This window comes from Botryllus schlosseri, chromosome 1 (genome assembly GCF_051294905.1).
Source record: "Botryllus schlosseri isolate E-star chromosome 1, Bs_hap1, whole genome shotgun sequence".
In the NCBI taxonomy this organism is placed as follows: domain Eukaryota; kingdom Metazoa; phylum Chordata; class Ascidiacea; order Stolidobranchia; family Styelidae; genus Botryllus; species Botryllus schlosseri.
In genome coordinates this window covers 18,867,315-18,889,890 of record NC_137236.1, presented here as the reverse complement: position 1 = coordinate 18,889,890, position 22,576 = coordinate 18,867,315, and the positions used below count along the sequence as shown (strand labels likewise).

Genomic DNA, 22,576 nt, shown 5'->3' with positions numbered 1-22,576 from the left:
ATAATGACAATGTGTCAGGCCTAGTATAACTACCAATTGAAATAAGCGGCGGCCAGCAAATGATGACAATCATAGTTGTACGTAGGCCTACGTGCGCATACAAAACAGTTACAATCAAAACGATCGAGTTTGCGCACAAAAAATGCAAAAGCCGCCTACCTACACCCGGTATTCCCAGCCGGTCACCCATGCAAGTACTAACCGGGCCCAACATTGCTTGACTTCCGAGATCGGACGAGATCGGGTGTATTCAACGTGGTATGGTCGTAGGCGACAGTGGTTACGATTTGTGCCGTTTTATGTGACAATTTCCGTCACCATGCTGTCGACGAGACGCCAGAATAGTAGATAGTCTTATTGCGCCGAGGCACTTTCTGACCAATTAGAGGTCGAATATCATTGGCGTCCTGCTCTGTTCTTGTGTCTGGTCGAAAAACAGACAAGTAAGCTCTCGCTGTCAGAGTAGTTATTTTATTGGAATTTTCGTCATGTCAAAACAGCACGAGATTGCTATATCATGAAAATGTGTTAGGCCGACTACAATTACAAATTTCGCGCGATACTTCATACGTGAATACAGCGCAGCGATCAAATTGATCGAGTTTGCGCACAAAAAATGAAAATGCCGCCTACTACACCCGGTATTCCCAGCCGGTCACCCATGCAAGTACTAACCGGGCCCAACGTTACTTGACTTCCGAGATCGGGTATATTCAACGTAGTATGGTCGTAGGCGACAGATCCTGTCAGTTTCTGCCGTTTTATGTGACATTGTCCGTTTCTTTAAGACGATTGCGATATAATGAAAATGCGTTAGGCCGACTACAATTACAAATTTCGCGCGATACTTCATACGTGAATACAGCGCAGCGATCAAATTGACCGAGTTTGTGCGAAAAAAATGAAAAAGCCGCCTACTACACCCGGTATTCCCAGCCGGTCACCCATGCAAGTACTAACCTGGCCCAACGTTACTTGACTTCCGAGATCGGGTATATTCAACGTGCTATGGTCGTAGGCGACAGATCGAGACAGTTTCTGCCGTTTTATGTGACATTGTCCGTTTCTCTAAGACGATTGCGATATAATGAAAATGCGTTAGGCCGACTACAATTACAAATTTCGCGCGATACTTCATACGTGAATACAGCGCAGCGATCAAATTGATCGAGTTTGTGCGAAAAAAATGAAAAAGCCGCCTACTACACCCGGTATTTCCAGCCGGTCACCCATGCAAGTACTAACCGGGCCCAACGTTGCTTGACTTCCGAGATCGGACGAGATCGGGTATATTCAACGTGGTATGGTCGTAGGCGACAGATTGTGACAGTTTCTGCCGTTTTATGTGACATTGTCCGTTTCTCTACGGCGTTTGCGATATAATGAAAATGCGTTAGGCCGACTACAATTACAAATTTCGCGCGATAGTTCATATGAGAATAGTGCACAGCAATCGAATTGATCGAGTTTGTACGACAAAAATGCAAAAGCAGCCTAATACTACACCCGGTATTCCCTGCCGGTCACCCATGCAAGTACTAACCGGGCCCAACGTTGCTTGACTTCCGAGATCGGACGAGATCGGGTGTATTCAACGTGGTATGGTCGTATGCGACGGCGGTTACGATCTGTGCCGTTTTATGTGACAATTTCCGTCGCCACGCTGTCAACGAGACGCCTGAAAAGCAGATTGTCTGATTGCTCTTAGGCACTTTCGGACGAACTGGTCAAAAAACACACATAAAACTTAAGCTCTCCGTGTCAGAGTTTATTTTATTGCAATTCTCGTCATGCCAAAACGGCACGAGATGGCGATATATTGAAAACGGCCCCGTACAACTACAAATTGAGCGCGAGTTCATAGCTGAAAGAAGCGGCGGCCAGCAAATGATGACATTCATAGATGTACGTGCAATCAAATTGATCGAGTTTGTGCGAAAAAAGTCCAAAAGCCGCCTACCTACACCCAGTATTCCCAGCCGGTCACCCATGCAAGTACTAACCGGGCCCAACGTTGCTTGACATCCGAGATCGGACGAGATCGGGTATATTCAACGTGGTATGGTCGTAGGCGACAGTGGTTACGATTTGTGCCGTTTTATGTGACAATTTCCGTCGCCATGCTGTCGACGAGACGCCAGAATAGTAGATAGTCTTATTGCGCCGAGGCACTTTCTGACCAATTAGAGGTCGAATATCATTGGCGTCCTGCTCTGTTCTTGTGTCTGGTCGAAAAACAGACAAGTAAGCTCTCGCTGTCAGAGTAGTTATTTTATTGGAATTTTCGTCATGTCAAAACAGCACGAGATTGCGATATCATGAAAATGTGTTAGGCCGACTACAATTACAAATTTCGCGCGATACTTCATACGTGAATACAGCGCAGTGATCAAATTGATCGAGTTTGTGCGAAAAAAATGAAAAAGCCGCCTACTACACCCGGTATTTCCAGCCGGTCACCCAAGCAAGTACTAACCGGGCCCAACGTTGCTTGACTTCCGAGATCGGACGAGATCGGGTATATTTAACGTGGTATGGTCGTAGGCGACAGATTGTGACAGTTTCTGCCGTTTTATGTGACATTGTCCGTTTCTCTACGGCGTTTGCGATATAATGAAAATGCGTTAGGCCGACTACAATTACAAATTTCGCGCGATATTTCATATGAGAATAGTGCACAGCAATCGAATTGATCGAGTTTGTACGACAAAAATGCAAAAGCAGCCTAATACTACACCCGGTATTCCCTGCCGGTCACCCATGCAAGTACTAACCGGGCCCAACGTTGCTTGACTTCTGAGATCGGACGAGATCGGGTGTATTCAACGTGGTATGGTCGTAGGCGACAGCGGTTACGATCTGTGCCGTTTTATGTGACAATTTCCGTCGCCACGCTGTCAACGAGACGCCTGAAAAGCAGATTGTCTGATTGCTCTGAGGCACTTTCGGACGAACTGGTCGAAAAACACACATAAAACTTAAGCTCTCCGTGTCAGAGTTTATTTTATTGCAATTCTCGTCATGCCAAAACGGCACGAGATGGCGATATATTGAAAACGGCCCCGTACAACTACAAATTGAGCGCGAGTTCATAGCTGAAAGAAGCGGCGGCCAGCAAATGATGACATTCATAGATGTACGTGCAATCAAATTGATCGAGTTTGTGCGAAAAAAGTCCAAAAGCCGCCTACCTACACCCGGTATTCCCAGCCGGTCACCCATGCAAGTACTAACCGGGCCCAACGTTGCTTGACTTCCGAGATCGGACGAGATCGGGTATATTCAACGTGGTATGGTCGTAGGCGACAGATTGTGACAGTTTCTGCCGTTTTATGTGACATTGTTCGTTTCTCTAAGCATAAGGCGATTGCGATATAATTAAAATGCGTTAGGCCGACTACAATTACAAATTCCGCGGGATAGTTCATATGAGAATAGTGCACAGCAATCGAATTGATCGAGTTTGTGCGACAAAAGTGCAAAAGCCGCCTACCTACACCCGGTATTCCCAGCCGGTCACCCATGCAAGTACTAACCGGGCCCAACATTGCTTGACTTCCGAGATCGGACGAGATCGGGTGTATTCAACGTGGTATGGTCGTAGGCGACAGCGGTTACGATCTGTGCCGTTTTATGTGACAATTTCCGTCGCCATGCTGTCGACGAGACGCCAGAAAAGCACATTGTCTGATTGCGCCGGGGCATTTTCGACCCATCTGCCAGTGGTCGAATATCGTTGGCATCCTGCTCTGTTCTTGTATCTTGTCGACAAACACACAAGTAAGCTCTCGCTGTCAGAGTAGTTATTTTATTGCACTTTTCGTCATGTGAAAACAGCACGAGATTTCGATATAATGACAATGTGTCAGGCCTAGTATAACTACCAATTGAAATAAGCGGCGGCCAGCAAATGATGACAATCATAGTTGTACGTAGGCCTACGTGCGCATACAAAACAGTTACAATCAAAACGATCGAGTTTGCGCACAAAAAATGCAAAAGCCGCCTACCTACACCCGGTATTCCCAGCCGGTCACCCATGCAAGTACTAACCGGGCCCAACATTGCTTGACTTCCGAGATCGGACGAGATCGGGTGTATTCAACGTGGTATGGTCGTAGGCGACAGTGGTTACGATTTGTGCCGTTTTATGTGACAATTTCCGTCACCATGCTGTCGACGAGACGCCAGAATAGTAGATAGTCTTATTGCGCCGAGGCACTTTCTGACCAATTAGAGGTCGAATATCATTGGCGTCCTGCTCTGTTCTTGTGTCTGGTCGAAAAACAGACAAGTAAGCTCTCGCTGTCAGAGTAGTTATTTTATTGGAATTTTCGTCATGTCAAAACAGCACGAGATTGCTATATCATGAAAATGTGTTAGGCCGACTACAATTACAAATTTCGCGCGATACTTCATACGTGAATACAGCGCAGCGATCAAATTGATCGAGTTTGCGCACAAAAAATGAAAATGCCGCCTACTACACCCGGTATTCCCAGCCGGTCACCCATGCAAGTACTAACCGGGCCCAACGTTACTTGACTTCCGAGATCGGGTATATTCAACGTAGTATGGTCGTAGGCGACAGATCCTGTCAGTTTCTGCCGTTTTATGTGACATTGTCCGTTTCTTTAAGACGATTGCGATATAATGAAAATGCGTTAGGCCGACTACAATTACAAATTTCGCGCGATACTTCATACGTGAATACAGCGCAGCGATCAAATTGACCGAGTTTGTGCGAAAAAAATGAAAAAGCCGCCTACTACACCCGGTATTCCCAGCCGGTCACCCATGCAAGTACTAACCTGGCCCAACGTTACTTGACTTCCGAGATCGGGTATATCCAACGTGCTATGGTCGTAGGCGACAGATCGAGACAGTTTCTGCCGTTTTATGTGACATTGTCCGTTTCTCTAAGACGATTGCGATATAATGAAAATGCGTTAGGCCGACTACAATTACAAATTTCGCGCGATACTTCATACGTGAATACAGCGCAGCGATCAAATTGATCGAGTTTGTGCGAAAAAAATGAAAAAGCCGCCTACTACACCCGGTATTTCCAGCCGGTCACCCATGCAAGTACTAACCGGGCCCAACGTTGCTTGACTTCCGAGATCGGACGAGATCGGGTATATTCAACGTGGTATGGTCGTAGGCGACAGATTGTGACAGTTTCTGCCGTTTTATGTGACATTGTCCGTTTCTCTACGGCGTTTGCGATATAATGAAAATGCGTTAGGCCGACTACAATTACAAATTTCGCGCGATAGTTCATATGAGAATAGTGCACAGCAATCGAATTGATCGAGTTTGTACGACAAAAATGCAAAAGCAGCCTAATACTACACCCGGTATTCCCTGCCGGTCACCCATGCAAGTACTAACCGGGCCCAACGTTGCTTGACTTCCGAGATCGGACGAGATCGGGTGTATTCAACGTGGTATGGTCGTAGGCGACGGCGGTTACGATCTGTGCCGTTTTATGTGACAATTTCCGTCGCCACGCTGTCAACGAGACGCCTGAAAAGCAGATTGTCTGATTGCTCTTAGGCACTTTCGGACGAACTGGTCAAAAAACACACATAAAACTTAAGCTCTCCGTGTCAGAGTTTATTTTATTGCAATTCTCGTCATGCCAAAACGGCACGAGATGGCGATATATTGAAAACGGCCCCGTACAACTACAAATTGAGCGCGAGTTCATAGCTGAAAGAAGCGGCGGCCAGCAAATGATGACATTCATAGATGTACGTGCAATCAAATTGATCGAGTTTGTGCGAAAAAAGTCCAAAAGCCGCCTACCTACACCCAGTATTCCCAGCCGGTCACCCATGCAAGTACTAACCGGGCCCAACGTTGCTTGACATCCGAGATCGGACGAGATCGGGTATATTCAACGTGGTATGGTCGTAGGCGACAGTGGTTACGATTTGTGCCGTTTTATGTGACAATTTCCGTCGCCATGCTGTCGACGAGACGCCAGAATAGTAGATAGTCTTATTGCGCCGAGGCACTTTCTGACCAATTAGAGGTCGAATATCATTGGCGTCCTGCTCTGTTCTTGTGTCTGGTCGAAAAACAGACAAGTAAGCTCTCGCTGTCAGAGTAGTTATTTTATTGGAATTTTCGTCATGTCAAAACAGCACGAGATTGCGATATCATGAAAATGTGTTAGGCCGACTACAATTACAAATTTCGCGCGATACTTCATACGTGAATACAGCGCAGTGATCAAATTGATCGAGTTTGTGCGAAAAAAATGAAAAAGCCGCCTACTACACCCGGTATTTCCAGCCGGTCACCCAAGCAAGTACTAACCGGGCCCAACGTTGCTTGACTTCCGAGATCGGACGAGATCGGGTATATTTAACGTGGTATGGTCGTAGGCGACAGATTGTGACAGTTTCTGCCGTTTTATGTGACATTGTCCGTTTCTCTACGGCGTTTGCGATATAATGAAAATGCGTTAGGCCGACTACAATTACAAATTTCGCGCGATATTTCATATGAGAATAGTGCACAGCAATCGAATTGATCGAGTTTGTACGACAAAAATGCAAAAGCAGCCTAATACTACACCCGGTATTCCCTGCCGGTCACCCATGCAAGTACTAACCGGGCCCAACGTTGCTTGACTTCTGAGATCGGACGAGATCGGGTGTATTCAACGTGGTATGGTCGTAGGCGACAGCGGTTACGATCTGTGCCGTTTTATGTGACAATTTCCGTCGCCACGCTGTCAACGAGACGCCTGAAAAGCAGATTGTCTGATTGCTCTGAGGCACTTTCGGACGAACTGGTCGAAAAACACACATAAAACTTAAGCTCTCCGTGTCAGAGTTTATTTTATTGCAATTCTCGTCATGCCAAAACGGCACGAGATGGCGATATATTGAAAACGGCCCCGTACAACTACAAATTGAGCGCGAGTTCATAGCTGAAAGAAGCGGCGGCCAGCAAATGATGACATTCATAGATGTACGTGCAATCAAATTGATCGAGTTTGTGCGAAAAAAGTCCAAAAGCCGCCTACCTACACCCGGTATTCCCAGCCGGTCACCCATGCAAGTACTAACCGGGCCCAACGTTGCTTGACTTCCGAGATCGGACGAGATCGGGTATATTCAACGTGGTATGGTCGTAGGCGACAGATTGTGACAGTTTCTGCCGTTTTATGTGACATTGTTCGTTTCTCTAAGCATAAGGCGATTGCGATATAATTAAAATGCGTTAGGCCGACTACAATTACAAATTCCGCGGGATAGTTCATATGAGAATAGTGCACAGCAATCGAATTGATCGAGTTTGTGCGACAAAAGTGCAAAAGCCGCCTACCTACACCCGGTATTCCCAGCCGGTCACCCATGCAAGTACTAACCGGGCCCAACATTGCTTGACTTCCGAGATCGGACGAGATCGGGTGTATTCAACGTGGTATGGTCGTAGGCGACAGCGGTTACGATCTGTGCCGTTTTATGTGACAATTTCCGTCGCCATGCTGTCGACGAGACGCCAGAAAAGCACATTGTCTGATTGCGCCGGGGCATTTTCGACCCATCTGCCAGTGGTCGAATATCGTTGGCATCCTGCTCTGTTCTTGTATCTTGTCGACAAACACACAAGTAAGCTCTCGCTGTCAGAGTAGTTATTTTATTGCACTTTTCGTCATGTGAAAACAGCACGAGATTTCGATATAATGACAATGTGTCAGGCCTAGTATAACTACCAATTGAAATAAGCGGCGGCCAGCAAATGATGACAATCATAGTTGTACGTAGGCCTACGTGCGCATACAAAACAGTTACAATCAAAACGATCGAGTTTGCGCACAAAAAATGCAAAAGCCGCCTACCTACACCCGGTATTCCCAGCCGGTCACCCATGCAAGTACTAACCGGGCCCAACATTGCTTGACTTCCGAGATCGGACGAGATCGGGTGTATTCAACGTGGTATGGTCGTAGGCGACAGTGGTTACGATTTGTGCCGTTTTATGTGACAATTTCCGTCACCATGCTGTCGACGAGACGCCAGAATAGTAGATAGTCTTATTGCGCCGAGGCACTTTCTGACCAATTAGAGGTCGAATATCATTGGCGTCCTGCTCTGTTCTTGTGTCTGGTCGAAAAACAGACAAGTAAGCTCTCGCTGTCAGAGTAGTTATTTTATTGGAATTTTCGTCATGTCAAAACAGCACGAGATTGCTATATCATGAAAATGTGTTAGGCCGACTACAATTACAAATTTCGCGCGATACTTCATACGTGAATACAGCGCAGCGATCAAATTGATCGAGTTTGCGCACAAAAAATGAAAATGCCGCCTACTACACCCGGTATTCCCAGCCGGTCACCCATGCAAGTACTAACCGGGCCCAACGTTACTTGACTTCCGAGATCGGGTATATTCAACGTAGTATGGTCGTAGGCGACAGATCCTGTCAGTTTCTGCCGTTTTATGTGACATTGTCCGTTTCTTTAAGACGATTGCGATATAATGAAAATGCGTTAGGCCGACTACAATTACAAATTTCGCGCGATACTTCATACGTGAATACAGCGCAGCGATCAAATTGACCGAGTTTGTGCGAAAAAAATGAAAAAGCCGCCTACTACACCCGGTATTCCCAGCCGGTCACCCATGCAAGTACTAACCTGGCCCAACGTTACTTGACTTCCGAGATCGGGTATATTCAACGTGCTATGGTCGTAGGCGACAGATCGAGACAGTTTCTGCCGTTTTATGTGACATTGTCCGTTTCTCTAAGACGATTGCGATATAATGAAAATGCGTTAGGCCGACTACAATTACAAATTTCGCGCGATACTTCATACGTGAATACAGCGCAGCGATCAAATTGATCGAGTTTGTGCGAAAAAAATGAAAAAGCCGCCTACTACACCCGGTATTTCCAGCCGGTCACCCATGCAAGTACTAACCGGGCCCAACGTTGCTTGACTTCCGAGATCGGACGAGATCGGGTATATTCAACGTGGTATGGTCGTAGGCGACAGATTGTGACAGTTTCTGCCGTTTTATGTGACATTGTCCGTTTCTCTACGGCGTTTGCGATATAATGAAAATGCGTTAGGCCGACTACAATTACAAATTTCGCGCGATAGTTCATATGAGAATAGTGCACAGCAATCGAATTGATCGAGTTTGTACGACAAAAATGCAAAAGCAGCCTAATACTACACCCGGTATTCCCTGCCGGTCACCCATGCAAGTACTAACCGGGCCCAACGTTGCTTGACTTCCGAGATCGGACGAGATCGGGTGTATTCAACGTGGTATGGTCGTAGGCGACGGCGGTTACGATCTGTGCCGTTTTATGTGACAATTTCCGTCGCCACGCTGTCAACGAGACGCCTGAAAAGCAGATTGTCTGATTGCTCTTAGGCACTTTCGGACGAACTGGTCAAAAAACACACATAAAACTTAAGCTCTCCGTGTCAGAGTTTATTTTATTGCAATTCTCGTCATGCCAAAACGGCACGAGATGGCGATATATTGAAAACGGCCCCGTACAACTACAAATTGAGCGCGAGTTCATAGCTGAAAGAAGCGGCGGCCAGCAAATGATGACATTCATAGATGTACGTGCAATCAAATTGATCGAGTTTGTGCGAAAAAAGTCCAAAAGCCGCCTACCTACACCCAGTATTCCCAGCCGGTCACCCATGCAAGTACTAACCGGGCCCAACGTTGCTTGACATCCGAGATCGGACGAGATCGGGTATATTCAACGTGGTATGGTCGTAGGCGACAGTGGTTACGATTTGTGCCGTTTTATGTGACAATTTCCGTCGCCATGCTGTCGACGAGACGCCAGAATAGTAGATAGTCTTATTGCGCCGAGGCACTTTCTGACCAATTAGAGGTCGAATATCATTGGCGTCCTGCTCTGTTCTTGTGTCTGGTCGAAAAACAGACAAGTAAGCTCTCGCTGTCAGAGTAGTTATTTTATTGGAATTTTCGTCATGTCAAAACAGCACGAGATTGCGATATCATGAAAATGTGTTAGGCCGACTACAATTACAAATTTCGCGCGATACTTCATACGTGAATACAGCGCAGTGATCAAATTGATCGAGTTTGTGCGAAAAAAATTAAAATGCCGCCTACTACACCCGGTATTCCCAGCCGGTCACCCATGCAAGTACTAACCGGGCCCAACGTTACTTGACTTCCGAGATCGGGTATATTCAACGTAGTATGGTCGTAGGCGACAGATCCTGTCAGTTTCTGCCGTTTTATGTGACATTGTCCGTTTCTTTAAGACTATTGCGATATAATGAAAATGCGTTAGGCCGACTACAATTACAAATTTCGCGCGATACTTCATACGTGAATACAGCGCAGCGATCAAATTGACCGAGTTTGTGCGAAAAAAATGAAAAAGCCGCCTACTACACCCGGTATTCCCAGCCGGTCACCCATGCAAGTACTAACCTGGCCCAACGTTACTTGACTTCCGAGATCGGGTATATTCAACGTGGTATGGTCGTAGGCGACAGATCGTGACAGTTTCTGCCGTTTTATGTGACATTGTCCGTTTCTCTAAGACGATTGCGATATAATGAAAATGCGTTAGGCCGACTACAATTACAAATTTCGCGCGATACTTCATACGTGAATACAGCGCAGCGATCAAATTGATCGAGTTTGTGCGAAAAAAATGAAAAAGCCGCCTACTACACCCGGTATTTCCAGCCGGTCACCCATGCAAGTACTAACCGGGCCCAACGTTGCTTGACTTCCGAGATCGGACGAGATCGGGTATATTCAACGTGGTATGGTCGTAGGCGACAGATTGTGACAGTTTCTGCCGTTTTATGTGACATTGTCCGTTTCTCTACGGCGTTTGCGATATAATGAAAATGCGTTAGGCCGACTACAATTACAAATTTCGCGCGATAGTTCATATGAGAATAGTGCACAGCAATCGAATTGATCGAGTTTGTACGACAAAAATGCAAAAGCAGCCTAATACTACACCCGGTATTCCCTGCCGGTCACCCATGCAAGTACTAACCGGGCCCAACGTTGCTTGACTTCCGAGATCGGACGAGATCGGGTGTATTCAACGTGGTATGGTCGTAGGCGACGGCGGTTACGATCTGTGCCGTTTTATGTGACAATTTCCGTCGCCACGCTGTCAACGAGACGCCTGAAAAGCAGATTGTCTGATTGCTCTTAGGCACTTTCGGACGAACTGGTCAAAAAACACACATAAAACTTAAGCTCTCCGTGTCAGAGTTTATTTTATTGCAATTCTCGTCATGCCAAAACGGCACGAGATGGCGATATATTGAAAACGGCCCCGTACAACTACAAATTGAGCGCGAGTTCATAGCTGAAAGAAGCGGCGGCCAGCAAATGATGACATTCATAGATGTACGTGCAATCAAATTGATCGAGTTTGTGCGAAAAAAGTCCAAAAGCCGCCTACCTACACCCAGTATTCCCAGCCGGTCACCCATGCAAGTACTAACCGGGCCCAACGTTGCTTGACATCCGAGATCGGACGAGATCGGGTATATTCAACGTGGTATGGTCGTAGGCGACAGTGGTTACGATTTGTGCCGTTTTATGTGACAATTTCCGTCGCCATGCTGTCGACGAGACGCCAGAATAGTAGATAGTCTTATTGCGCCGAGGCACTTTCTGACCAATTAGAGGTCGAATATCATTGGCGTCCTGCTCTGTTCTTGTGTCTGGTCGAAAAACAGACAAGTAAGCTCTCGCTGTCAGAGTAGTTATTTTATTGGAATTTTCGTCATGTCAAAACAGCACGAGATTGCGATATCATGAAAATGTGTTAGGCCGACTACAATTACAAATTTCGCGCGATACTTCATACGTGAATACAGCGCAGTGATCAAATTGATCGAGTTTGTGCGAAAAAAATTAAAATGCCGCCTACTACACCCGGTATTCCCAGCCGGTCACCCATGCAAGTACTAACCGGGCCCAACGTTACTTGACTTCCGAGATCGGGTATATTCAACGTAGTATGGTCGTAGGCGACAGATCCTGTCAGTTTCTGCCGTTTTATGTGACATTGTCCGTTTCTTTAAGACTATTGCGATACAATGAAAATGCGTTAGGCCGACTACAATTACAAATTTCGCGCGATACTTCATACGTGAATACAGCGCAGCGATCAAATTGACCGAGTTTGTGCGAAAAAAATGAAAAAGCCGCCTACTACACCCGGTATTCCCAGCCGGTCACCCATGCAAGTACTAACCTGGCCCAACGTTACTTGACTTCCGAGATCGGGTATATTCAACGTGGTATGGTCGTAGGCGACAGATCGTGACAGTTTCTGCCGTTTTATGTGACATTGTCCGTTTCTCTAAGACGATTGCGATATAATGAAAATGCGTTAGGCCGACTACAATTACAAATTTCGCGCGATACTTCATACGTGAATACAGCGCAGCGATCAAATTGATCGAGTTTGTGCGAAAAAAATGAAAATGCCGCCTACTACACCCGGTATTCCCAGCCGGTCACCCATGCAAGTACTAACCGAGCCCAACGTTACTTGACTTCCGAGATCGGGTATATTCAACGTGGTATGGTCGTAGAGGCGACAGATCGAGACAGTTTCTGCCGTTTTATGTGACATTGTCCGTTTCTCTAAGACGATTGCGATATAATGAAAATGCGTTAGGCCGACTACAATTACAAATTTCGCGCGATACTTCATACGTGAATACAGCGCAGCGATCAAATTGATCGAGTTTGTGCGAAAAAAATGAAAAAGCCGCCTACTACACCCGGTATTTCCAGCCGGTCACCCATGCAAGTACTAACCGGGCCCAACGTTGCTTGACTTCCGAGATCGGACGAGATCGGGTATATTCAACGTGGTATGGTCGTAGGCGACAGATTGTGACAGTTTCTGCCGTTTTATGTGACATTGTCCGTTTCTCTACGGCGTTTGCGATATAATGAAAATGCGTTAGGCCGACTACAATTACAAATTTCGCGCGATAGTTCATATGAGAATAGTGCACAGCAATCGAATTGATCGAGTTTGTACGACAAAAATGCAAAAGCAGCCTAATACTACACCCGGTATTCCCTGCCGGTCACCCATGCAAGTACTAACCGTTTTTGTGATGTTTATTCAAATATGTACATAAAATTTCAAAAATTTCATAAAGAAAAAACTTTCCCCATCATCGGGTCATCTCGTCTCAGCCGTTGCCGAAGTAGGATTTGTATACGCGGTCGTAGTAGACGCCATCGTAAGTTGGCGCTCGTAGTCGCTCGTCTCATCTCATCTCATCGTAGCAGTCGATGTCGATTCGAGGTCGCGGTCGTAGAAGGAGCCGCCAGTGCTTGGCGCTCGTTTGCGTGTGATTTTCATATAAATTTGGTGGAGTGGTGGTGGGTGGGGTAGGAATAGGGTAGGGGTGGGTGGTGTAGGAATAGGGCATGGGGTGGTGGTGGATGGGGTAGATTGGGGGAGTATATATGTTTGTTTAGCGGTGTGGCAGAGTGGGATGGGAGGTTTGGATATGTTGTGGGTGGATTGGTTGCGTTTTGTGGGTCGATAAATGCAATATGATTTATCGCGCAAGCGTTTAAATGGCTCGCTTAAATTATTCGGTATATTTTACTTCTTATATCGGAGATGCGTTGGTCAATATTTTGGGCGTATTCATTTTGTATGTCGAGTGCGTTTTTCCATTCCCACACAAGGGTTTTCACGTTCATAAAAGCTTTTATTATAGTCGGAGCTTGCGGTCCGTCGTAGACGTTGCGTATGATCTCGTCGGGTGTAGCGTCAATAGTCGTTTGCAGGTCGTTCTCGAGATCCTGTATTACAAGAGAGAACAGTTTTTTGTAAGTTGCGCATTCGGCGAAGGTGTGGCGCAGAGTATCTTCGGCGTGTTGGCAGAATTTGCATTTGTTTTTCAAGTAGGCGTCTTTTCTTCGTACCCAGCCTGCGTTGGTTTTTCTGGAGCCTGTAAAGTAGCTCTCAGTGTTAATGCGATACGAAATCTCACGTTTCTTGTTGTCAATGTGATCTTTGATATTGGGCTGGTATAGCCATATCTCTTTCCAGTCCGCCATGCGGCTTCCTCCTTGTTGCGTCTTCGTTTTAACAAGGATCTTGTACATTTCTTTCTGGCTTAGTTCTTGTATATCCTGTGATTGGCCTTTAATTACGTCGAAAATTTCCTTTTCCTTCTTCCATTCCTCCGTCAATGTATTTCTGTGAGGGTAGAGGTTGTTGTATAAATTGCAATTTATATCTCTCACCTTCGTTGTCAGATTGTATATCGCTTCTGCATGCCAGATATCAATCGGGTTTTCGAGTCGACTAAGTTGTTGTAGTCTTTTTGCTCTCTTTGCTTGTGTTGCAGATTCGATATCTGGCATATCAATCCCTCCTTCTGGCTTAGGTCTGATCAGTTGCATTCTGCTTTTCTGCTCGAGCTTCTCAGGACTCCACAGTAGGCCGAAGACGAGGCGTTCGAGTTGCTTGAGCTTGTCGTCTGGAATTTGCTTGTTGGCATATGTATAAGTTATTTTGCTAATTATGTATGCCTTAATCGCCGTTATTTTACCAATCCAAGAAAGCCGTTTTGATTTAATATGCCTTACGCTTTTCTCGACTCCTTGCCAGAGTCTGTCGAAGTTCATTTGCAGTTCGCTTTCTCCGTGGTATAGGCCCAGTATCTTAATTACTGGCTTTAGCATATGTGCGTGCTCAGTTTTTTGCAATCTGTTACGCGATTTTTCGTTCAGTGGTAGGATTTCCGTCTTGCCTGTGTTGATATCTTGACCTGTCACTCTATGCAAGCTTTGATATTCGTTAAGGACTGCTGTAATAGAGTCAGTTGTTCTTAGATACAGTGTGACGTCATCGGCAAACTGGTCTAATTTATGCTCTATCCCGCCGATTCGGATACCTCTGATGTTGTCGTTAGTGCATAGTTTGTGGGCTAGAGGGTCTGCGCTAATCGCGTATAGTGTCATACTCAAAGGACATCCTTGTCTAATGCCCCTCGTACAATTTACATTTGCTGCTTGGAGGCCGTTAACCTCGAGGGTCGCAATAGGATTATCATATATGGCTTTGATCACTTTAAGAGTTTCTCTCGTGACGGGCAGTTTATCAAGCACTTTGAACAGCATTTGGTGATCGACCTTATCAAAGGCTTTTCTTGCGTCTATGGTCATTATATAACCTTCCAAAGGTTTTTCTTGATGATAATTAACAATTGCACTCACATTGTTGTGTATCACGTCCATTTGTCTTCCGGGAATTCCCGCTTTCTGTGTCATGTTGATGTTGCTCGAAATCTCCTCAACCAGTCTGTTGTTGAGAATTTTCGCCATTATTTTGTAGTCCGTGTTTAACAGCGAAATGGGTCGCCAGTTCGCTAAATCCTTTTTGTCCTTTCCTTTGTGAATCAAAATAATTTTAGCACGTTTCCAACTATGCGGTAAGTTTCCGTATATTAGCGCGTTGTTTATGATTTCTGTTAATCTCGAGCCAATGTTTTTCCACATTGCAAGGTAGAATTCCACTGTTAGGCCATCGAACCCCGGTGACCTTTCCCTGTTCATTGCTTTCAGTATTTGTAATATTTCGCTAGATTGTATTACCGATGTTTGTTCATTGTCTTTCCCGTGCATGCAGTCTTGCTGATACGAGGATAGATATTCGTCTTGATCGTACGAATTAGTGCCGTCGTGTCGGGTCCACAGTTCTGTGTAAAATTGTTCAATCTGGTTAGCAATAATATTACGGTCGGTCGTTACCGTTCCATCTCTGAGCTGAAGTTCTTGAAGCTCGATCTTGCGCCGTCTGGTCTTCAATTCTTGCCAAAATTGTCTCGTCGTGTTAGGTTCACCTTCGCAACGGTCAATTTTGGTTAACATGCGCAATTTTCCTTTTACCCTCTGATACGTTATCTGAGGGTCACAGGTTTGATATTTGTCTATTTCATATCTCTTGCTTACGTTGGCAATTCTATCTTTTAGTCTGTCCCACCATTGTTGTATTCCGTGGCAGTGCTGAATATTATTCTCCTCAAAGCTTATGAGATTAGATATTATATCTCGGTACACGTCATCTCGCAAAAGGTCATTATTACACTTCCAATTTTTTCTTCCCCATAGAGTGCTTGGCTCAATTGCGAGTGTTATTGTCGGACTTATGTGGTCAGCCACAAGGTTATTTTCATGTCCTGCATTCTGGACATGGCTCATGAGTTCACAAGATGCGTAGAAACGATCTAGTCTCCTCGCGTTTTTTCCAGTGACGTAAGTGAATACTTCAGCAAGAGGATGTTTACTCCTAAATACGTCAATCAGTTCCGCGTCGTTAGTTAGCTTTTCAAAGTGTCTCTCGGCGCTTCTAACATGGAGGTTCTGTTTAATTCGAGTGTCTTTTTTGTCAATAATTAGGTTGAAATCACCACCCATTATAACCGGGACTTCAATTTCATGGATTTCTGATTCTAGTTGGATTAGGAAATCGTCACGTAACTTTCTCGCATCTGCGGATTGTCCAGACGGGGCATAAATATTTATTATAGCAATTGGGCATTTGTCAATTTGAATGCAGAGGCATTGTGCACGGTTTTCGATCATGCTATAGTGGCGTAAAATTTTACCTTCGTGATGTTCTTTAATCATTATCGCAGTTCCAGAATATTGTCTCACTTCGTTCTTTGTGTTGAAGTAGATAATAAATCCGATATCTGCTGCCCAGTTACGTATATCCACATTATCGATCTTGTGCGTTTCCTGAATCAATAATAGGCTTTTCGAAGTACAGAACTTCAATATTGCAGCAAACAATACGCTCATATTGTAAATTTATTCCACTGGAAGCTTTTCGTCTGGCTCTCTTCAGCAGTGAACGCCAGAAAATGAGGTTAACCAAGTTCGAAATATAGGAAGAATTTTGTCGTTGTGACGTAATAATGACAAGTACACAAGTCGCGAACGAAGTGGATGGTGGAATTCCTTAAGCCGGTGAGTGCGCTCTATGTTGACAACTGCATTCGGGACTCGTTCACGTTTGCTAATATTATCAATAATATAGATCATGATGCCTCCAAGGTATACCTCAGCTCCTTTGATATATCGAGCCTCTTCACCAATGTCCCTATTGAGGAAACCATAGAGATCTGCGCCAATGCACTTTATGGTGGTGAGCTTCCGTCTCCGCCATTTTCCAAATCCATGTTCGTAAAACTTATGCGAATGGCGACTTGCGGTGTTGAATTTAGTTTTAATAACACCATATACAAACAGACAGATGGTTTGGCCATGGGTTCTCCACTCGGCTCCATCTTGGCTAACATCTTTGTGGGGTTTCATGAAAAGAGATTGTTGGATAGTGCCGATCGGCCATTGATGTACTATCGCTATGTTGATGACACTTTTGTCATGTTTAATAATGAAGCTCAATGTGATTTGTTTCTGGCCAAATTAAATAACCTTCACCCTTCTCTCAAGTTTACTGTTGAAAAAAGAGAATAACAATTCGATACCGTTTTTGGATGTCTTTGTTGAGAAGATGAACAATAATTTTGTTACATCTGTCTACCGTAAGACTACATTCAGTGGCCAGTATCTTTCATGGGATTCGTTTTGCCCTGTGAAACGTAAAATCAATTTGATAAGAACCCTGGTACACAGGGCCCTGATGATTTGCAGCAATGACAAACTGGATTGTGAAATAAATACTATCAAATCCATTTTCCTTGCCAATGGATATCCTGAGCGTATTGTCAAAGTAACTATTGAACGTAAAATACAAGATTTCCACAAAGATAAGCCGTTTGGACCGAGAAGGTGCCCAGTTTATTTGCATCTCCCGTGGATAGGCACAGCCTGCAACAGGTTTGAAAAACAGATTAAGTCCTCCGTGAGTCATTGTTTCCCACAAGTGGAACCCCGTGTCATATTTACTACGAAGTCTTTGCTACCAGCAACGCGTAAGGATGTGCTTCCTGCGATTGATCAGAGTTACATAATTTACCAATATACGTGCCGATGTGACAGTCGGTATGTGGGTCGCACATCTCAACGCTTGCAACAAAGAATTCGTCAACATGTCCCACGTCAAATTAGGAATTCGCAGGGTGATGACATGTCTGCTTCATCATCACAGTCCCTAGTTACCATGCATGATTATGACCAAGTAACAGCATGTAATTCTGCCATCGGACAGCACCTATTGAAACACCCAGAGTGTGCAAAACATTACAATATCAATCAGTTTTCCATAGTTGCTCGTGGTCGTTCTCTTTTTCATTTAAAGGTCCTTGAATCAACCATTATAAAGCTGCAAAAGCCGATCCTCTGCCGCCAGAAGGAACATCTCTACACGCTGGGAATCTTCCATTAGTGTTGTTTTGTCATTCGGCTGTTTTACAGCTGATTTCGTGTGTGCTGTACCGTAACCGTGCGCTGTTTACTGCCGTTCGCGACTTGTGTACTTGTCATTATTACGTCACAACGACAAAATTCTTCCTATATTTCGAACTTGGTTAACCTCATTTTCTGGCGTTCACTGCTGAAGAGAGCCAGACGAAAAGCTTCCAGTGGAATAAATTTACAATATGAGCGTATTGTTTGCTGCAATATTGAATCAATAATATATCCAAATTCGATGTCTGTATATATTGTTCTAAATCCGGTAGTCTGTTTGATAGTCCATTTACGTTAATCGATGCTAGCTTCAATAGGTTCGCCATTGGTTCTGTTTTGGGGGTCTTGCGGGATTATGGCTGTCTTCTTTTTCGTGTTGTCTTTTTTAATGCCATTTATATTCGGTTTCGTTATCCTCACTTGGTTGCTTGTGTTGTTTCTGGTCGTTACTCTATTTCCGTTTTGTTGTTTCGCCGCCTTATCACAGCTGGCGCTCGATTTTTGTCCTTTGTTGGCATTATACGACTTTTTACTGAGTAACTTTTGGGCCGTCTGTGTTTCATTTGATTTGCCTGATTCGCGTTTTTTCTCGCTGACCTGAGGCTGTACGGAGTGTTCCTCTGTTGTGTCTTCATCCTCGTATGCAGCGTCCGGTGACGTGTAAGATTTCGTCATCACTGGGCTATTCGGCGCTGTTTCATTTCTGCTCGTGTCCTCATTCTGACTCATATTCAGGTCAGCTGGTTTCTCTGTTGTTGTTTTCGCCGATTCGTTCGTTTCGTCGGTTTTTCTCTCACCAGCATGGGGTTCGTTTGAGTTGACTCTCACCGGTTTATCTGCGATTTGAACATTGACTCCCTCAGCCTTTTCGATTCCAGCCTCGTGTTCGTTTTGTCTTTTGCCACGTTTTGCTTTGCATGTTTCTGCACCATGGCCAAGCCCGCCGCACTTCGTGCATTCTAATTTTTCGGCTGGGCAATCTCTGATCATGTGACCCGTTCCGTTGCAGTTGTAGCATCGCTTTTGATATGCATCTGCAGCAGTCTTGATCCAACATCTCACACCATCAATAATCATACTTTCTGGCATGTCTTCTTTACTGAAATCTTCCATCCAGATGTTAGTGAAGCCATTGTACCAGTTAGTATTCTTGTAAAGTACTCTTGTCTGATTGACAACCTTTCCGAATCCATATTTGTTCAGTTGTTCAACTGCCGTGTCCCTTTTAGTTTCACATGCTATGCCTTTGACAATAAGATGTGTTGCTGGACGCTTTGGGAGCTCTATGGTTATCTCGTTAAACTTTGCTTGCGTAGGGTTTTGGCTTAGCTGCTGTAGCAATTCATCTTTTAGCTTCTTTCCACTTTTCTCTTCTTTCATTGTGATAACGAATGTTCCGGCTTTCAGTTTGTATATTCCTTCAATGTGTTCATGGTATTCTGCAGTGATGGTGTTGCTTTCCAGCTCTTTTACTACAATATCAAGGTCAAGGTTGTCTTCTCCCCTTACGAAGTACGAAGTACGAAGTACGAAGTACGTGCAATCAAATTGATCGAGTTTGTGCGAAAAAAGTCCAAAAGCCGCCTACCTACACCCGGTATTCCCAGCCGGTCACCCATGCAAGTACTAACCGGGCCCAACGTTGCTTGACATCCGAGATCGGACGAGATCGGGTATATTCAACGTGGTATGGTCGTAGGCGACAGATTGTGACAGTTTCTGCCGTTTTATGTGACATTGTCCGTTTCTCTGAGCATAAGGCGATTGCGATATAATTAAAATGCGTTAGGCCGACTACAATTACAAATTCCGCGGGATAGTTCATATGAGAATAGTGCACAGCAATTGAATTGATCGAGTTTGTGCGACAAAAGTGCAAAAGCCGCCTACCTACACCCGGTATTCCCAGCCGGTCACCCATGCAAGTACTAACCGTTTTTGTGATGTTTATTCAAATATATACATAAATTTTCAAAAATTTCATAAAGAAAATCTTTCCCCATCATCTGGTCATCTCGTCTCAGCCGTTGCCGAAGTAGTATTTGTATACGCGGTCGTAGTAGACGCCGTCGTAAGTTGGCGCTCGTAGTCGCTCGTCTCATCTCATCTCATCATAGCAGTCGATGTCGATTCGTTGTCGCGGTCGTAGAAGGAGCCGCCAGTACTTGGCGCTCGTTTGCGTGTGATTTTCATATAAATTCGGTGGAGTGGTGGTGGGTGGGGTAGGAATAGGGTAGGGGTGGGTGGGGTAGGGATAGGGCATGGGGGGTGGTGGATAGGGTAGATTGGGGAAGTAGGTGTTGGTTTAGGGGTGGGGTAGAGTGGGATGGGAGGTTTGGTGGTTTGGATAGGTTGCAGGTGGATTGGTTGCGTTTTGCCGGTCGATAAATGCAACATGATTTATCGCGTGAGCGTTTAAATGGCTCGCTTATATTATTCGGTATATTTTACTTCTTATATCTTGGATGCGTTGGTCAATATTTTGGGCGTATTCATTTTGTATGTCGAGTGCGTTTTTCCATTCCCACACAAGGGTTTTCACGTTCATAAAAGCTTTTATTATAGTCGGAGCTTGCGGTCCGTCGTAGACGTTGCGTATGATCTCGTCGGGTGTAGCGTCAATAGTCGTTTGCAGGTCGTTCTCGAGATCCTGTATTACAAGAGAGAACAGTTTTTTGTAAGTTGCGCATTCGGCGAAGGTGTGACGCAGAGTATCTTCGGCGTGTTGGCAGAATTTGCATTTGTTCTTCAAGTAGGCGTCTTTTCTTCGTACCCAGCCTGCGTTGGTTTTCCTGGAGCCTGTAAAGTAGCTCTCAGTGTTAATTCGATACGAAATCTCACGTTTCTTGTTGTCAATGTGATCTTTGATATTGGGCTGGTATAGCCATATCTCTTTCCAGTCCGCCATGCGGCTTCCTCCTTGTTGCGTCTTCGTTTTAACAAGGATTTTGTACATTTCTTTCTGGCTTAGTTCTTGTATATCCTGTGATCGGCTTTTAATTACGTCGAATATTTCCTTTTCCTTCTTCCATTCCTCCGTCAATGTATTTCTGTGAGGGTAGAGGTTGTTGTATAAATTGCAATTTATGTCGCTCACCTTCGTTGTGAGATTGTATATCGCTTCTGCATGCCAGATATCAATCGGGTTCTCGAGTCGACTAAGTTGTTGTAGTCTTTTTGCTCTCTTTGCTTGTGTTGCAGATTCGATATCTGGCATATCAATCCCTCCTTCTGGCTTAGGTCTGATCAGTTGCATTCTGCTTTTTTGCTCGAGTTTCTCAGGACTCCACAGTAGGCCGAAGACGAGGCGTTCGAGTTGCTTGAGCTTGTCGCCTGGAATTTGCTTGTTGGCATATGTATAAGTTATTTTGCTAATTATGTATGCCTTAATCGCCATTATTTTACCAATCCAAGAAAGTCGTTTTGATTTAATATGCCTTACGCTTTTCTCGACTCCTTGCCAGAGCCTGTCGAAGTTCATTTGCAGTTCGCTTTCACCGTGGTATAGGCCCAGTATCTTAATTACTGGCTTTAGCATATCTGCGTGCGCAGTTTTTTGCAGTTTGATACGCGATTTTTCGTTCAGCGGTAGGATTTCCGTCTTGTCTGTGTTGATATCTTGACCTGTCACTCTGTGCAAGCTTTGATATTCGTTAATGACTGTGGCAATAGAGTCAGTTGTTCTTAGATACAGTGTGACGTCATCAGCAAATTGGTCTAATTTATGCTCTATCCCGCCGATTCGGATACCCTTGATGTTGTCGTTAGTGCATAATTTGTGGGCTAGCGGGTCTGCGCTAATCGCGTATAGCGTCATACTCAAAGGACATCCTTGTCTAATGCCCCTCGTACAATTTACGTTGGCTGCTTGGAGGCCGTTAACCTCGAGGGTCGCAATAGGATTATCATATATAGCTTTGATCACTTTAAGAGTTTCTCTCGTGACGGGCAGTTTACCAAGCACTTTGAAGAGCATTTGGTGATTTACCTTATCAAAGGCTTTCCTTGCGTCTATTGTCATTATATAACCTTCCAAAGGTTTTTCTTGATGATAATTAACAATTGCACTCACATTGTTGTGTATCACGTCCATTTGTCTTCCGGGAATTCCCGCTTTCTGTGTCATGTTGATGTTGCTCGAAATTTCC

At 44.9% G+C, this 22,576-nt stretch overlaps 1 long non-coding RNA gene, 13 other non-coding genes and 23 pseudogenes across 14 annotated transcripts in view; 1 reads left to right on the top strand and 36 right to left on the bottom strand.

Annotated features, from left to right (window-relative positions):
* Window positions 1-22,576, top strand: part of LOC145444709 (uncharacterized) — a 231,741-nt gene that overhangs the window by 156,620 nt on the left and 52,545 nt on the right. The window lies entirely within an intron of this gene.
* On the bottom strand, window positions 153-272 carry LOC145453729 (5S ribosomal RNA). Its single transcript, XR_013919891.1, has one exon. It is a non-coding gene; the product is annotated as a 5S ribosomal RNA (ribosomal RNA).
* On the bottom strand, window positions 627-735 carry LOC145451420 (5S ribosomal RNA; annotated as a pseudogene).
* LOC145451465 (5S ribosomal RNA) lies at window positions 912-1,020 on the bottom strand (annotated as a pseudogene).
* LOC145453417 (5S ribosomal RNA) lies at window positions 1,197-1,315 on the bottom strand. Its single transcript, XR_013919757.1, has one exon. It is a non-coding gene; the product is annotated as a 5S ribosomal RNA (ribosomal RNA).
* Window positions 1,495-1,613, bottom strand: LOC145453676 (5S ribosomal RNA). Its single transcript, XR_013919875.1, has one exon. It is a non-coding gene; the product is annotated as a 5S ribosomal RNA (ribosomal RNA).
* Window positions 1,954-2,073, bottom strand: LOC145450827 (5S ribosomal RNA; annotated as a pseudogene).
* Window positions 2,428-2,546, bottom strand: LOC145450301 (5S ribosomal RNA; annotated as a pseudogene).
* On the bottom strand, window positions 2,726-2,844 carry LOC145450895 (5S ribosomal RNA; annotated as a pseudogene).
* LOC145453899 (5S ribosomal RNA) lies at window positions 3,185-3,304 on the bottom strand. The gene has a single exon (XR_013919964.1). It is a non-coding gene; the product is annotated as a 5S ribosomal RNA (ribosomal RNA).
* Window positions 3,487-3,606, bottom strand: LOC145453715 (5S ribosomal RNA). Its single transcript, XR_013919888.1, has one exon. It is a non-coding gene; the product is annotated as a 5S ribosomal RNA (ribosomal RNA).
* LOC145453709 (5S ribosomal RNA) lies at window positions 4,004-4,123 on the bottom strand. The gene has a single exon (XR_013919886.1). It is a non-coding gene; the product is annotated as a 5S ribosomal RNA (ribosomal RNA).
* Window positions 4,478-4,586, bottom strand: LOC145451409 (5S ribosomal RNA; annotated as a pseudogene).
* LOC145451476 (5S ribosomal RNA) lies at window positions 4,763-4,871 on the bottom strand (annotated as a pseudogene).
* LOC145453412 (5S ribosomal RNA) lies at window positions 5,048-5,166 on the bottom strand. The gene has a single exon (XR_013919755.1). It is a non-coding gene; the product is annotated as a 5S ribosomal RNA (ribosomal RNA).
* LOC145450278 (5S ribosomal RNA) lies at window positions 5,346-5,464 on the bottom strand (annotated as a pseudogene).
* LOC145450822 (5S ribosomal RNA) lies at window positions 5,805-5,924 on the bottom strand (annotated as a pseudogene).
* On the bottom strand, window positions 6,279-6,397 carry LOC145450294 (5S ribosomal RNA; annotated as a pseudogene).
* On the bottom strand, window positions 6,577-6,695 carry LOC145450889 (5S ribosomal RNA; annotated as a pseudogene).
* LOC145453892 (5S ribosomal RNA) lies at window positions 7,036-7,155 on the bottom strand. Its single transcript, XR_013919963.1, has one exon. It is a non-coding gene; the product is annotated as a 5S ribosomal RNA (ribosomal RNA).
* On the bottom strand, window positions 7,338-7,457 carry LOC145453703 (5S ribosomal RNA). Its single transcript, XR_013919884.1, has one exon. It is a non-coding gene; the product is annotated as a 5S ribosomal RNA (ribosomal RNA).
* On the bottom strand, window positions 7,855-7,974 carry LOC145453698 (5S ribosomal RNA). The gene has a single exon (XR_013919882.1). It is a non-coding gene; the product is annotated as a 5S ribosomal RNA (ribosomal RNA).
* Window positions 8,329-8,437, bottom strand: LOC145451398 (5S ribosomal RNA; annotated as a pseudogene).
* Window positions 8,614-8,722, bottom strand: LOC145451453 (5S ribosomal RNA; annotated as a pseudogene).
* LOC145453404 (5S ribosomal RNA) lies at window positions 8,899-9,017 on the bottom strand. Its single transcript, XR_013919753.1, has one exon. It is a non-coding gene; the product is annotated as a 5S ribosomal RNA (ribosomal RNA).
* On the bottom strand, window positions 9,197-9,315 carry LOC145450263 (5S ribosomal RNA; annotated as a pseudogene).
* On the bottom strand, window positions 9,656-9,775 carry LOC145450820 (5S ribosomal RNA; annotated as a pseudogene).
* Window positions 10,130-10,238, bottom strand: LOC145451387 (5S ribosomal RNA; annotated as a pseudogene).
* On the bottom strand, window positions 10,415-10,523 carry LOC145451033 (5S ribosomal RNA; annotated as a pseudogene).
* On the bottom strand, window positions 10,700-10,818 carry LOC145453398 (5S ribosomal RNA). The gene has a single exon (XR_013919752.1). It is a non-coding gene; the product is annotated as a 5S ribosomal RNA (ribosomal RNA).
* On the bottom strand, window positions 10,998-11,116 carry LOC145450256 (5S ribosomal RNA; annotated as a pseudogene).
* On the bottom strand, window positions 11,457-11,576 carry LOC145450814 (5S ribosomal RNA; annotated as a pseudogene).
* LOC145451376 (5S ribosomal RNA) lies at window positions 11,931-12,039 on the bottom strand (annotated as a pseudogene).
* LOC145451027 (5S ribosomal RNA) lies at window positions 12,216-12,324 on the bottom strand (annotated as a pseudogene).
* Window positions 12,501-12,609, bottom strand: LOC145451541 (5S ribosomal RNA; annotated as a pseudogene).
* On the bottom strand, window positions 12,788-12,906 carry LOC145453395 (5S ribosomal RNA). Its single transcript, XR_013919751.1, has one exon. It is a non-coding gene; the product is annotated as a 5S ribosomal RNA (ribosomal RNA).
* On the bottom strand, window positions 20,010-20,129 carry LOC145450567 (5S ribosomal RNA; annotated as a pseudogene).